This window comes from Meriones unguiculatus, chromosome 2, assembly GCF_030254825.1.
Source record: "Meriones unguiculatus strain TT.TT164.6M chromosome 2, Bangor_MerUng_6.1, whole genome shotgun sequence".
NCBI classification, from domain to species: Eukaryota; Metazoa; Chordata; class Mammalia; order Rodentia; family Muridae; genus Meriones; species Meriones unguiculatus.
In genome coordinates this window covers 58076758-58093533 of record NC_083350.1, presented here as the reverse complement: position 1 = coordinate 58093533, position 16776 = coordinate 58076758, and positions in this window count along the sequence as shown.

The following is a 16776-nucleotide window of genomic DNA, read 5'->3' as shown; positions in this document are numbered from 1 at the left end:
GGAATTGATGCTCATTTGGTTTTAATGTCTATGCTTGGTTTCATGTCACTTCGTTGTTTGGTTTTCCCCTAGAGAGCCTGGAAAGAATATAATATGGAATTTTTTCACTTAGTTAGGAGAGATGTCTCAATCCTGTTCACAAGCTCTGAGGACCAGATATAGGGAGAAATAATTCCTTAGGTTTTCGAAAAGCCTATTCTAAGCATTGTTAAGCTTCATTCTCTCCTCTTTAAAGACTAGTGTGCACTCTAGAATTTAGTAAACAATCTCTTCATAAAATTATAAAAAATAATGGTCACAAAACTCTTGGGATACAGATTCATTAACTTAATAGTGGTTTCTTTAATTGTGGTTACTCAGTTCAGTATCCTACAACTAATCAGAAAATCCAGAGGTGCAAGTCAACATAGCAAAAACAAACAAACAAAAAAACAGTTTTACAGATTAAAAACAAAAACAAAATAACAAGTCTGTTACTGAGGTATGCCAGAAGGCCTCTGAAAAACTCTACCAATCAGAGTATTTAAGCAGATGCTGAGACTCATAACCAAACTTTGGGCAGATTGCAGGGAATCTTATAGAAGAAGGGTGTAATAGAAGGACCTAGAAGGTACAGGAGCTCCACAAGGAGACCAACAGAACCAAAAATCTGGGTCCAAAGGGGCTTGCAGAGACTGATGAATCCACCAAGGACCAAACATGGAGAGGACCTAGATCCCTGCTCAAATGTAGCCCATGGGCAGCTCAGTCTCCATGTGGGTACCCTAGTAAGGGGAACAGGGACGGTCACTGGCATGAACTCAGTTGCTTGCTCTTTGACTACCTCCCCCGGTTAGGTGGCCTTACTAGCCCATAGAGAAAGAGGATCTAGACAGTCTTGATGAGACCTGACAGGCTAGAGTCAGATAGTGGGGTAGGAGGACCTCCTCTATCAGTGGACTAAGGGAGGACATAGTTGGGCCCAGGAGGAAATGAGGGAGGGGCCAGAGCTGGGATACAAAATGAATAAATTGTAAGAAATAGTAATACTAATACTACTAATTATAAATATTTTTAAAATGACAAGCACATAAACAGAATTCCATTTATTTGAGCAATGATACTTGTGATGCCTGCTGAATTTTCCATCTTTGATTTTAATATTTAAGTATATCTATGATCTTAAAAACATCTGCAAAGAGAAAAAAGTTTCTTTTCTTTAGATATATCACAGTTGTGCTTGTACTTAAAGAAGAATCTCTCTCTCTCTCTCTCTCTCTCTCTCACACACACACACACACACAAGCACGCATGCACACACACACAGAACTCTACATTATCATTTCTTAACAAGTTTAAAAATTCTCTAAAAATAATTTTTATAAACTTTAAAGTTACACCTTCCTACATAACTCTTGTGAAACTAATTCAATAAACTAATACCCAAACTAAATGTTTGAAGCAATGTTTTCCTCGCACCAAAAGAAAAAAAAAGTTACCTACTGAGATGACTTTCATATAGCCCTCTCCCAAGTAGCTTGCACCCATGGTTTGTATTATGGCTTGTTTTGTTTTGTTTTCCCTCACATGCCTTTCTCCTTTTTATGGTTAATTCCAATGATTAAACTATGCTAAAAGCTCTTGTTTATGAACTCCAATTCATCTTTAGCAAAAGCTAAAAGAGGTTGTTGTGATGGTTTGAATGTGATCTGCTCCCTATAGCATGTGCTTGCTTCCCAGATAGTGACGACGTTTGGGAAAGCATTACACAGTGTAGCCCTAAAGGACGTAGATCACCTGGAGTGGACCTAGACAGTGTATAGACTCACCCCACTTTCTGTTCATTCTCTGCTTCCTGACTGGGTAGATGGACTGTGTCCACGGTCCTGCTCTTGCCACCATGGCCTCCTTCTTGTTGCCCTGTCTTCCCCTCCATTGGGGAATGTTACCCTCTAGAACTGTAAGCTAAAATACATGTTTTCTCCCCACATTTCTCCTGTCAGGACATTTGGTCACAATGATGGAAGTGTAGCAAAGATAGTTTTCTTTCACCATCTTCCACATTGCAGCATTTCATAGAGTTAACTATTTTGCATTAAAGTTGCCTGTGACCATGACATTTTCAGAGCTAATTCTCGAGTCTCTCCTTCTCAGGTCCTGTGAGCCACAATCACTTCACTGAGCTAGTTTTATAAATCAGATCAACATGTGTAAATGAGAAAAGGTATAGCAGAAAACAATGTTCTCTGCTATTTTTTCAGTTCCTAATAATCTAAGTAACAAAGCACTGGAAAAAAATGATTATAAAGAGATCTGCCTATGATTTCTGACTGTGTTCACTGTTTCTATAAGTGTAAAGGAGGAATATAAGTTATTGGGATCTTTATTAATCAGTGCTAAAACTAAAGTATGAGAATTTAAAATTATTATTTTTATACTATAATCACAATGTATTTTAATAATGTAGAAGAGTGTACCAAATTATATTATAGTCAAACACGTTTTATGCACATTTTTGTATGTATTCATGTCTCTGTTTTAGTGTATGTGTCTGTGAGTATAATTGCCCGAAGAGATAAGAAAAGACCATGGTATCTCCTGGAGCTGGAGTTGTAGGTGATTGTCAGCTATATGAGAAAGGTTATAGTGTTGGAATTCAGGTCCGTGTAAAGACATCAGATTCTAAACTGCTAAGCAAATCTTTACAGCTCCTCAATTACATGTTACAATACAGGGAAATAACCTTTCTTACATGTATTTGACAATTACAAGTATTTTGTCATATTTATTTCAAGTCCTTTTGTTAAGATGTAAATTAAAAACCATATAATCAATTGAATGTATTTTACAACTCAAGAATATTTTGTAAATAATGAAATGTTCATCATTCTCAAAATAACTATGCTTTATCATTTTCTGACAAGGCCTGATTTAGGAAGATCATTTTTCTCTAGACCTCACATGTGGAGTGACCTATGTTCTGGCAAATATGTTCATCTTTTCTAATTATTCTTTGGTTGTTTTAGGGTTTGGGTATTTTTTTATTTTTATTTTTTTGTATTGTTGTTTTTGACAACGAATTCCATCCAAATTGTGAGTTCTGCTGATCATTGAACCCTTTTTTTAATTTTTATTTTTTTTAATATTCATCATAGGTTACTTACTTTGTATCCCAGCCATAGCCTCCTCCCTCCTTCCTTACTAATCCCACCCTCACTCCCTCATCTCCTCCCTGTTCCTTTCCAAGTTCACTGGTAGGGGAGGACCTCCTCCCCTTTCATATGACTGACCCTATCTTATCAGGTATCTTCAGTACTGGCTGCAAAGTCCTCCTCTGTGTGGTCCAGCAAGCCTGTTCCTCCCTCAGGGGTGGGGGGAGGTAAAGGAGCCTGTCCTTGAGTTCATGTCAGAAATAGTCCCGATTCCCCTTACTAAGGGACCCACTTAGATACTGAGCTACCATGGGCTACAACAGAGCAGGGGTTCTAGATTATATCCAAACATGGTCCTTGGTTAGAGAAACAGTCTCAAAGAGGGCTCCTGTGCCCTGATATATTTTGTCCTTGTGGAGCTCCTGTCCTCTCCAGATCATATTAACTCCCCTTTTTATGATTCCCTGCACTCTGCCAAAGGTTTGGTTATGAGTCTCAACATCTGCTTTGAAACGCTGCTAGGTAGAGTCTTTCAGAGGCCCTCTGTGGTAGGCTCCTGGTCCTGTTTCTTGTTTTCTCTTACTTCCCATGTCCATCCCATTTGTCTTTCTAAGTGAGGATTGATCCTCTTACCCCAGTCCTCTTTCTTGTTTATCTTATTTAGGTGCACATATTTTAGTATATTTATCCTATCTTATAGGACTGTATAAGTGAGTATATATCATGAGTGTCTTTCTCTTTCTGGGATACCACTCTCAGGATGATCTTTTCTACATCCCCCATTTGCCAGCAAATTTCATCATTTCCTTGTCTTTAATTGCTGAGTAGTATTCCATTGTGTAACAGTACCATAATTTCTGTACCATTTCTCCGATGAGGGACATCTGGGTGAACCCTTTCTAATCTCTTGAGTTTCCATTGGATTCCTAATGAAGTGAATGCTTTCATTCCTAGTCCACGCAACTGAAATTTTCTTTTGGTCTTTCCATATAGTTAAATGAGAAATGACTTTGTTCATCTTCTCTAAGAGTCAACACTTAAAAGTCCCCTCTTTCTCACAACTTTGCAGGCAGAATATCACGTGGCAAAGTTGTCCCAGTGTGGTTTGTTAATCTTTTTCCTTGGTGGTGGTTGACCACATGACTAATGTTCTATACACTGCAAACTTATTTTGCCCAACCTTTACCAGGTTTTCCTCTTCATGTCTGTGCATATGAGTTTGGTCACGTAAAGTTATATGATTTTCGGTTCAGATGAATTCATACTTTTTCTTCTGTTATTTTTCTCTTTTCTTCACAATTTAAGAGTACTGGTTTTACTTAGTGAAATTGTTTCATGTTAAAAGAGAAGGGAAACAGTGTCTACAGTGCTCTTGCCCTCTTTTTCCTTGTTTGGACCATCTTTTTCAGCATCAGAGAGTATTCTATGATTCTCCTATTTCTCTCTAATACTACTGAATTTTCATTTGAAAAGTTAGACCTATGAATCATAGTTCAGTTTAAATTAAACATTGGTGTGAGAGAAATTTAGGTAAGATTTTATGTTTGAAATCTTAATTCAGTTTTCTAACTTTAAATCCCTAACACAAAAATTTCAAGTTTATCACAATTATCAAATACACCCAAGAGCTACTTGTAGGTCTAAATTACTCATTGAGTTTCTTGTTTCTGTCCAACTATTGTACCTTTTGAGGAAACCCCATAAGCATAATTTCTACTTGAATATATTTTTGTTTCCTAAGAGCCTTCGGCTGCTATGAATTTATCTGTGACTAATTACGTTACACACACACACACACACATATCAAAACCAATTTCTTTTAATGCAACATAAAAATTGACATTTTTTTAGAGTAAGAGCCTATCTTATAAAAAAACATATGAAAACTAATTGTTATACACAATTAACATGGATCTCAACACTTATGTATGACATTTTATTTACTTTTCTCCTCAAACGTAGTGTTTTTTTCTAAATACTATTTCTTTATTCATGGTAAGTTTTAGGAATTTCTAAATACCTTATTGATAATCACGCATAATTATCATATAAAATGCCGTATTACTGGATTAAAATTACAGCATTTAAAGATCGGGGATTATTACACAATTACAATAGAGGGAAAAAAAACTTTTCCTTTTTATACACCTGAAGAGGTTCTCCTGGGGTGGTCGTCTGTGCTAGAAACTCTGTAGACTGCACTTTGCACAGTGTTTTATGACGTCACCTAAGAGAACAGCTCCCATAACACCAGGTTGACTTTAAGGGCCGCACTTTAAATTGCATGATGGTGCTGAAGTTCCTCTCCCAAGAGATGCCCTCACCTAGTACATGCCTCATCTAGTTTAAGCATTTTTTATTTTTTTGGATAGTAACCAGAATCAGGAACATATGTTCCTGACACTGCCTCACACGGCTGCTGTCACAGTGAGGATGTCTCTTTGCAACATTATGCATTTTTAATGAAAAGAAGATTTTATTTATTATACAACCAAGCTACTCCCATTGCGCTTGTGTGCAGTGTCCTTTGTTCTTTACAGCCATTGTGTCTATCACTTAGCACTGCCAATAAAACTCAAAATCCCAGAAAGCACAGAATGTGTTTTCAAATTTCTTTGGCCTTATCCATATTATTTGGGAGACAGCCCAATAATTTATGGAATCTTAGACCTGATGGAGGCTCAAAGGATATGGAGAGGTGAGGAGAAGATGCCAAAGTGAGAGGAAGCCAGGCTCACCGGCAAGCCGTTTGGCATCATATCAGCCCAGGAATCAGCAGGATCCAGTAGGGAGCGATGGTTTGACTCAGGTGGACCTGGGTTTTCATCCCGGCACTGCTGAGCAATCACTCTGTAACCTTGGGCAAGTACTCCAAACTTCTCAACCTGAGGCTCTGCACCTGATACATGCAGGCAACAGAGATACCTGACTCACAGGAGTAGTGTGCATAGCTAATTCACAAAATGTATAAATAATATTTTAGTATCCTGAAAGAATTAGGCACCAAAAACAAACAAACAAAAAAACCAAAATGTGAGAACCAGGTTTGCTCTGTAAATCTCTGAGAAATCTCAGAACAAAACGGATGGGAAATCTCTTAGCCACTGGCCTTGGAAATGAGCTTTTGGCTATCAGATCCAAATAACAAGCAATGGATATAAAATAAAGATGAATTAAAAGAAACATAAAACCTACACAGTAAAGCAAGCAGGCACTGAAATGAAAAGGGAAACTTACCTTCTGTAAAAAGACTGCAAGTCATGCAAATGATAGGGATCTGATTTCTAAATTGTGGGCAGTGCTGATTTTGCTTAAAAGCAAATAATAATAACCTAACTAATAAATGAGAAAAATAAAATCTAACTAAACATTTTTCTAACAATGACATTCAGAGGTCTATAAGGTTTACATTTTAAAAATTTCAGTATATTGGGACTAAGGAAATGGCTTAATTTATAAAATCTTTGCCACTCAATAATGAGGAAATGAGTTCAGATCTTGAAAATCTACAAAACTAAAATGAAACAAAAAACACAGGCATGGTAGCATGTGCCTGTAAACTCTGTGCTGAGGACGGTAGAAATACATGGATCCCAGTGCTTTCTGGCAAGAAAGTTTTGCTCAATTTATAAGTTCCGTGTTTGTAAAATCTCAAAAAATCAGGTGAAGAGCAAAGGAAGAAGACAGCCCCAAGTCAACTTTTGACCTGCACATGTACATAAACACACTTGCATCTGCACATATGAACACATACATGAGAATGTACACCAGAGAGGATGGGAGAGGGAGATTGAGAATATCAATAGGGAGACAAAACTATCTAGTCACCAACTCAGAAATGCTTGGATTGTCAGTCTCAAAAAGGTGAATGTTTGGAGGTATTGCAAGGGGGTGGGTGTATACCAGAGGGAGAAATTACATTGTGTAACTAGTTTGGGAACCAGAGTCAAATTCCTCAATGAAATATAACCCAGCCCAGACACATGTTTTAGTAGCCTCAGTTTTGGATACGTTGGAAGAGAATGAACCAAGTATGCCCTGAAGTCCATTGAGCATTAATCACGATGACAAAGACATAAAAAAAAGTGCCCATCAACAGGTGAGTGGCTGGTGAAACTGTAGTGTGAAAAACTGATTTATTTCTCTCTTTACTTTTCAATTTACTGCTTATGGTACAATATTACTCATCTTAGAAAAAGGAAGTCTTTGCCATTTGCAGCAATTTAGATAAAGATGGAGGACCATGATCTGAGTGGAATTAACCAGGTATAGAAATTTAAAAAAATAAGATTGTCCTATGATATCACATTTCTGTGAAATCTAAAGAAGTAAATTACACTATTTAGAGTTGATACCTGAGTGAAAAAGCCAACAAAAGGGGGAGGAAAAATGCATGTCAAAGTGTACATGTTTGCCAGTACAGATGGATAAGTCAAGAGACACGGCTCTCAGGAGAGGAGGTAACTGCTGCTACTGTTTCACATGCCATCATTCTGCTGAGATAAATTTCATTTTAACACACAAGGTAAGGATATGAGGTGACAAATGGGATGACTTGCTTAATTCTCTCACTTTGAAAGCGTCTTTCAGAACATTGTGTTGCACACTTTAAAAATATATGATAGTCATGATGGTGAGTCTTGATGGTTACGATGAAAACCAATCTGTGGACATGTCTGTGAGAGAATATCTAGATTAGGCAAACGCAAGCAGAAAGACATGTTCTGAGTGTAGGTGAGACCATTTCGTGAACTTGAGTTCTCGACTGAATACATCAAGCAAAGCTGAGTGCCGGCGTTCATGAGTTTCTTCTTCCCGAAAGTCTGCCTGAGGATGTGGTGTGATAACTGGCTTTTCCTCTGCTTCTCTCACCATGGCTTTGGCACCATGATGGACTTCATTACTTTAAAATGTGAGCCAAATAAACCTTTCCTTATTAAATCACTTCCTGCCAGATATTTTGGTCAATGACATGAGAAAAGTAAGTATCATAATCATTAATAAAGTAGATTTATTTTTCCTATACCAACTTTGATATGGAGTTTTCCACCTTCACTAGATATAAATCTGCCCAAGTATTGACCCTCTGACCACAGTGCCTTCTCTCATAGCCTTGGAGGTTGGACTGAGAGACTCACTGCTTTTAACAAAGTGACACCTCTCTTTCATTTCCATCAAAATAAGTAATAGTTGCTGGAGGAACGTGATTTTCTTTCTTGGTTTGAAAACCAATGATAACAAGATAGACTAAGAGAGTGAAATTGTGGTAATCTTCTAGCTTAGAGATGTAGAGACAGATAGCAGCATAGGAAAATGGGAGGCCAGTGAACATTTCTTCAGGGACAAGAATTGAGCATCTATGTCCTGTCATAACTGTCTATCCATCCCTTCCCAAGGCATCATCTTGATGCTCAATGGCCTCAAGAATGACTTAAAAACATATTATAATTATATTCAATTAAACTTGGAAATTTTTCATTCCATTGTGTACTTTTAAAAGAAATAAGTTGGAAATTTTATGGAGAAAGTCAAAGGAAAACAGACATTTCAGTAGAGAAAGGACTGACCTCTCATCTAGGAAGTGAGTTAAGTAAGTTTTTCTACTTTAGCAAGTAATGTGAAAAGCACAGGAAATGGTACTGTTTTGTTGATGTACCATTTATGATATCCAAGACGTACTGACTGACAGTGAGTCATGAAATAACCCCTGTGCTGATCTTGTTTATACCTGTAGCTCATGTTACATCCTACAGCTTTCTGCAAGCTTCCCATACTTTACAAACCAAAGTAGCTATAGGCTGATAATGGCTGCTGAGCATGGGAGGTCAGTTTTCAGGGGTGTAACCACTGGTAAGCAGCATTTGTTTCAGTAATAAGACCCACCCATGCTTATACAAACAATCATAATTAAATGCAATCGTTCTCACACACAGACACTGGAATACACACACACACACACACACACACACACACACACGGAGAGAGAGACCAGTATGGGAATGGTAAAAGGACAACGAGCGTGAATAAGATCAAAATAGACTATCTAGATGTACAAGTTGTCTAAAAATTACTGAAGATATTGTGACAATGACATTCATGTCCTACAGTAACATTAGTAGAGCCTGTAGCCTGCCTCTGAGATAAGGAAAATTTATTTCTGAATACTCTTCAGTAGGGGAAAAGACTGACTTTCCATTTTCAGCATGCTAACTGTTTTTAGTTTCTGAGTCATTAAGTATAAAATATCTGATAAGTAACTAAAAGCAAGGTTGTGTTCAGTGTTATCAAAGTCAGCTGGCATTCTTATCTACACACAACCCAAGATGTGTGCTGAAATAGACAAAAAATAAATGGAGAGTGGGAAGAAGATGTTAATGAACGGGTCAACTCTTTCCTTGGTGACTAAGCAGTGAAGAGTTGGCCCTAACTAGTGATCACCAGGAAACTGATAAGAGTTCAGGTCAACTCAGTGAACTTAGATCAAGCCCTTACTCAGGAGGCTGATTGGTTCTCAGCCAGTAGGCCGTGACAGTGTTGAGGCTGTGCTGTGGTGAGCATCCAAGAGTCGAGTCTGCTCCGCAGCCCCTATCCTAGTCAACAAATGTGTTCAGATTGCTAATGAAAAGGAGTTCGGAGTCTTCCCCAAGTCAACATTTACACAGAAGGACAGTTTAGACCAAGTACAGTTCTACCAGCTATCACCCAGTGCTTTGGAATAGAAGTAGAAGCTGGCAGGTCATCAGAGGCATGAATTCTTAATGACCTGCAAATGCAAGGGCATAATGTCTGGGACACTTCCATGTTCAATTATTTATCAAATTCATTTATAAAAATAAACCCAATTCCTAGGTCACTTCATATATATGAGATAGTTGCACACATATCAATAAATAATATGGACAAGTCAGATCTCCACACATCTTCCTCTCCTTATGTCTCAAGGATAAACTATGACTAAGGTAACTTAAAATAACTAGCAACACATATTTCTGTGTTCTGAATAGTGACTCAAGCCACGAGAATGAGTAGGATATCAGTTTACCACCTAGAATGAAGAAACCTTCCTATGATTTCTCCAAAACATATTTTAGTGATAGCAACAGTAACAGCTATAGTTGTATGGATTCCTACATGCTACAGTTCAAAAATATAAAATGAAAATTCTCCCAAAATATGACCTTGAATATACGTGCCCCTTGGTACATATATTTTGATCTTTATAACATTGTACACTAGGCCTTCATGTCACCTACAAAAATAAAGCAAAAAGTGTGTAAACAGAGTCTGTTAGTTCTGAGCACTTTATACTATGTAATCAGAACTTGGACTTTTTCATAATCTGAAGTACTTGTCAAGACTGGGATGTTACTTTTCGCATAAAAAGCAATATTGTGTCCACCCTACTAAGTGTCCTGTATGCAATAATATGCAGAGTTGGGAAACTGGGCTGGATACTGGCAGATGTGTTGCAGTGGCAGAAACAGCAAGAGAAAATCTATATCAACAAAAGTGAATTGACTCCCCCCCCCCAAAAAAAAAAAACAAGCTATGACATGTGCGTGCCTCAGCCTTACACAGATGCACATATTACTCCAAGCTGCACATGGCTGAACTACTTTTACTTCAGATTTGTGCTACATAGTATTTTGTAAACTTGACAAATGCTAAGGTCAGCAGAGAGGAGGAGAAACCTCAATTAAGAAAATGCTTCTATAATATCTGACTGTAGGCAGGCCTGTAGCAAATTTTCTTAATTAATAACTGATGGTGGAGAGTCCAACCCATTGAGGGTGGGTGGTGCCATTTCTGGGGTGGTGATCTTGGGGTCTATAAGAGAGCAGGCTGAACAAATCATGTGGAGCAGGACAGTGAGAAGTACTCCTCCATAGCCTGTGCATCAGTTCCCACCTCCAGATTCCTGCCCTGTTTTAGTGCCTACCCTACTCTATTCAATCATGAACAGTGCTGTGGAAGTGTGAGCCAAATAAACCCTTTTTTCCCCAAGTTTCTTGGGTCGCGGTGTATTGTCATAGCAATAGAAACTCAAACTAAGACAAAACTGGAGGTAGACATGATGATAAGCTCATAAAGTAAGCATGAATTTGGAGAAATAATCAGAAACAGGTTTCAAGCTGAGAAATGTTTTTACATTATCTCCTACCCAGAAGTTGACCTTTAGATAAAGTACAATATTTCATTTTGCAGGCACAGAAAACTAGGAGACAATGAGGGAGACAAAGACAAAACACTCCACAAACAGGGACCATTATTAGAGCTGTCACTATAGAGAGGAAAGTAAAGGTCCTCTGAGAAGGACTCCAAAGCTCACGCTGAGCATCTACCCACTCAGTACATAAGGGACCTGTGGTGTACACCCATGTCCCTGCCCACCTCTGCTTCAGAACTTATCTCAGCAGCTGATAATTAGCTGCTTGGCATTGCCAGGCTGCATTGCAAGCTCAAAGGCCCCACGCAAAGAATGGAGTTGATGACTTCAGAATTCCAGAGGGGCCTGGCCGGGAAGTCTCCTGCTCTATCAGCTGCTTTTTCACAGCTGTTGGAGAATGTTCATAACATGGATCATTCTCATGATAAATATAAAATTATTAAAGCTGAACGCAGAAAAATAAAACCTAAGTAGTCCAATTCCATCTAAGTAAAACAGAAAACAGCCTGGTGATACACTACCCCATTCCTATCTCTTACTCTCAGAACTAAGTAAGTCAAATAAGAAAGATAGGCCCAAATTTCAAGAAGACAAAAATATTTGCAACAAATCTTTAAGAAGTACCATGATTTGATTTGAATATAGAACAAAGGAAAAGCAAAGAATGCTCAAACCCTGATCAAAATGAAAGAAAAATAGAAGACGTGTTCAACATTGCACACTCACTAATTTTTCTAAATAATCAGAGAAATGTGGTTAAATTAACTAACAAATATAATTTAAAAATATTAACAACTGACTTCAGAAATAGTGAAACATCATATAAAACCACAAAAGTTAAATATAAGCCAAAAATATTAATACCATGTATTGTGTACACACTCATAGATATATGTACATATTATCTGTAGATAAATATCTATGTGCACTCACATATGCACATAAAAGATCATGATAAATATTCCTGACAAGGATGTGAACATGCCTGTGGCTTCAGTGATATGCAATAGTTGACAATAGGTCTGCACAGGACCTTAAAGTCCTGGTTTTTACTATCTGCCACAGTTCTCATGTTCTGACTATTCTAAGTTTCAAGTTATGTTTCCATATATTAGAGATTGAACTTAGGATCTCACACACGCTCAGCCAATACCGTACTACAGAGAGACAGAGACTTCCTAGGCATTCTCCCACTTATTACTTTGGTTAAAAATGGTCTTACCAAGTTGCTCAGGCTGATCTTGAACTCACTTTGTATCCTGGACATGTACTGAACTTACAATCTTTCTATGTCAGCCTCTCAACTATTTTGGATTAATGGCGTCTACCACCATGTCTGGCTAAAGCTTTAACAATGAAATTACCAAATGCCTGAAGTAGTAATGAATAGTGGCTGATTATGTGGTATTTTAAACAGGAGGTAAATGAAAAAAAACTATGATAAAATAATTAGAAAGAGATAATTTAAAAAATATAAACCATTTCATTTTGGTACAGTTTATACATTTCATGATAATAAATTAAAGTACATTTCAAATTTTCACCTCTAACTTACAGAGATCTTCTTACTTATTTAAAATATTTTACCCTTCCATGCCAATCAAGAGGGGGCTGCATGGATAGTCAGTCTTGTAAGATTATAATGAGAATGAGAAAAATCCCTCTTAAGCAATGATATGGTCTGTTATAAGATGGCCTTGTGCTGTACCTGTATGTCCTGGTGATGTTCTTCTAAGCAAGTGGATGAGGCAGCCAGAAATAAATATACAGCAATATAATCAAGAGAAGGGTGCAATATTGGACAAGGATAATAAATGGGCACAGTTTAATTAAGGATAAAATTATAACAAAACCCCATCACCGTTGACTAATGAACTCACTTCCTGTGAGTTGATTGAGGGAAAAACTGAACACCGAATAACACCTCGTATCTAAAGATGCTGTTATCTCAGCCCAAGATTCCAAAGTCACAATGGATTCCAGGAAAAGGAAGTCAGATTTTCATTTAACAGAATACCAAACTTTAAAATTCCAGACACAAAACAAATTCTCAAAAGTGGCTATTGTTATTAATAACATTAATAGCACATTTGATTTCATATGGGCTCATTTTTCTTCATTTTTATTAAATGAATTTTTAAAAATACAAATTTGATTTTCTGAGGCCCCATTCTATCAAAACGACACATTACTATACAGAGCTAATGAAAGGCAATAGTTTTAACAAATGAATAGGGAAAGTCCAACAAATGGGAATGGACAAGCTGGTTTTAGCAGAAATAAGAATTGTCCCACTCTCATTTTTATCCCTAAAAATCTTAATTGGACTTCTGGTTAGCTATATTAGTGTTAATCAGGATTAATGTCATAGTGATAAACAGAGCTGGGGAATCAATATACACTGCTGTATCAATATATGAACAGGGACATGGATAACTTGAATTCTCAACAGAGAAGTTGCTATGGAGTTAAGTATTTGCTATATGAATTTAAAGCAGCATGTTATGTCAGTTTACCTAGACCAGTGCGGTGATGCTGCATAGACAGAAGCAATGTAAATGAGTTACAGCCGCTCCCACAGGACCCTGGTACAATTTTCGGGATTATCACTGGAAGTGTGAAGACTGTAGGTTCTCTGCCAAGATCCATGATTTCATTAGCCCTGAACTGTTTTCTAGGCTTCCAGAAATCGGTATGGTTCCCTCTTGTTGAGCATGTCTTCATGTCACTTAGAGAAATATTGGTACCATCAAGGTACGCATGCCACTAAAATGTCTGCTTAGAGTTATTGTGCCACACGGTTTGTTACTGTAGTACAAAGGCTTCACAGCTGGGGAGGACTGTTTGCTGCTTCCCTCCTTTGGAAGGGATAGAATGAGATATTCATGTCTGGTCCAGCTCAGGAAGCCCCGGGTCTTTTGTTTGAAACATTGTATTTTCACCAATAGGGACTTACCCCTATGGGGTAACCAGGTGGGGCATAGAAGGGTAAAAGCAATATGCTGCAAAGTTCATTACTTTGTTTTTCTTCATAGCTGAATAGTATTCCATAGTGTACATGTGTCACATATTCATCATCCATGCATTGATGAAGGATATTTATGTTGTTTTTGTTTCTTAGCTATTCTGAACAGAGCAGCAGTGAGCATGCCTGGACAAGACTCTCTGAAGTGGGGTGTTGTGTTCTTTGGGCACATGATACACCTAGGTCGTATGGTAAATCTATTTTAAGCTTTTCAAGAATTCTTCACAATGATTTGTGTAATGGGTATAACAGATTGCAGTGGCATAAGCCCTGAATGAGGGCTCACTTTTCCCATACCCTCTCCAGCACTCGTTGTCAACTGTTTTGTTGATCTTTGGCATTCTGATGGGTAATATAAAACCTCAACTTTACTTCTATTTTCATTTCTCTCATTACTAGGGACAATGAACATTATTCAAAACATTTCTTAGCTTGTTTTCTTTCAATAACTCTGCTCAGGTTCTGAATCCACTTTTTGAATGATTCAGTTTAAACTTTGTTCTTTTTCTCTCTCTCTGTCCTTCTTTCCTTTTTTTTTTTTTTTTTTTTTGGTCAATTGTTGGCCTAATTCACAGTATAACCAAGTTTCCTTTCAGCTGTTTTAGTTTCAGAGTTTCAGATCTTTGATCCATTGCTTTGTTTTGTTTTTGTGGAAGTTGCTAGATAAGGTCTAATCTTATTCTCCTGCTTGTGGAGTCCAGTTTTCCCAGCACCACTTTTTGAATATACTTTCTTTATTCCAGCTTATGTTTGGGAGACATCAACATCCCACTCTAACCAATGGCTAGGTCAATGAGATAGGAAATAAACAGAATAATAATGAAACTGATCAATGTTATGAATCAAATGAAACTAACAGATATCTGTAAAACATTTTTCCCGAACACAAAAGAATACACCTTCAGCACCACATAAAACCTTCTCCAAAATTAACCATATAGTTAGTTATAAAGCAAGTCTCAGACCACCATGAAATAAAGTTGGAACGCAACAACAACTGAAACAACAGAAAGCCTACAAACTCATAAATACTGAACAACTTTCTGCTCAGTAATCATTGGGTCATTTAAGAAACAAAGAAATTAAAGACTTTCAATAATTCAATGAAAATGAAGGCACAACCTTCCCAAACTGACAGGACACAGAGCTAAGAGGAAAGTCACAGCACTAATTCCTTCATAAATAAATGGAGATCATCTCATGCTAGCAACTTAACAGCACATCTGTCGGTTCTAGAACAAAAAGAAGCAACCACACCAAAGAGGAGTAGATGGTAGGAAATGGAAGTAATCAAACTCAGGGCTGAAATAAAAAACTTAGAAACAAAGAGAACAATACAAAAAAAAAAATCAATGACACTAAAAGCTGGTTCTTTGAGAAAGTCAACAAGATAGACACACCCTTAGCCAAACAAACTAAATACAGAGAAATGATATCCAAATTAACAAAATCAGAAATGAAAAGGGGTCATAACAACAGACACTGAGGATATACAAAGAATAATTAGGTCTTATTTCAAAGGCCTATATGCCACAGAATTGCAAAGTCTAAATAAAATGAACGATATTCCTGATAGATTCCACTTACCAAACTTAAATCAAGATCAGCTTCACAATCTACATAGTCCTATAGCACCTAAGGAAATAGAAGCAGTCCTTAAACAAAATAAAATAAATAAAACAAAAAAGACTCAGGGACAGTCTGATTCTACCAGACTTTCAAAGAAAAGCTAAGCAATACTCCTCAAATATTCCACAAAATAGAAACTAAAGGAATATTGTCAAATTCATAAAATGAAGCTACAGTCACCCTGACACATGAACCACACAAAGAGTCAACCAAGAAAGAAAATTTCAGACCAAGATCCCTCATGAACATTAATGCAAAAATACTTGCAAGCAGAATCCAAGAACAAATCAAAAATTACAACCACTCTGTAAATCAATCTGGTGCTTTCTCAGACAGTTAGGAATAGTGCTTCCTCAAGATCCAGCTATACCACTGCTACACATATATCCAAAAGATGCTCAAGTATACAAACAAGGACATCTGCTCAACCAGATTTGTAGCAGCTTTATTTGTAATAGCCAGAAGTTGGAAACAACCCAGATGCACCTCAGTTGAGGAATGGATGCAGAAATTGTGGTACAACTACACAATGGAATATTATTCAGCAATAAAAAAAACAAGGGTATCATGAAATTTGCAGGTAAATGGTGGAAACTGGAAAAGATTATGCTGAGTGAGGTATCCCAGAAAGACACACAGGATATGTCGCTCATAAGTGAATATTAGACATATAATATAGGATAAACATACTAAAATAGACATATAATATAGGAAATATATATAGGATATATATAATATAGGATAATATATAACATATAATTTAGGATAAACATACTAAAAACACCTAAGAAAGCTAATCAGGAAGGAGGACTCTGGCTAAGATG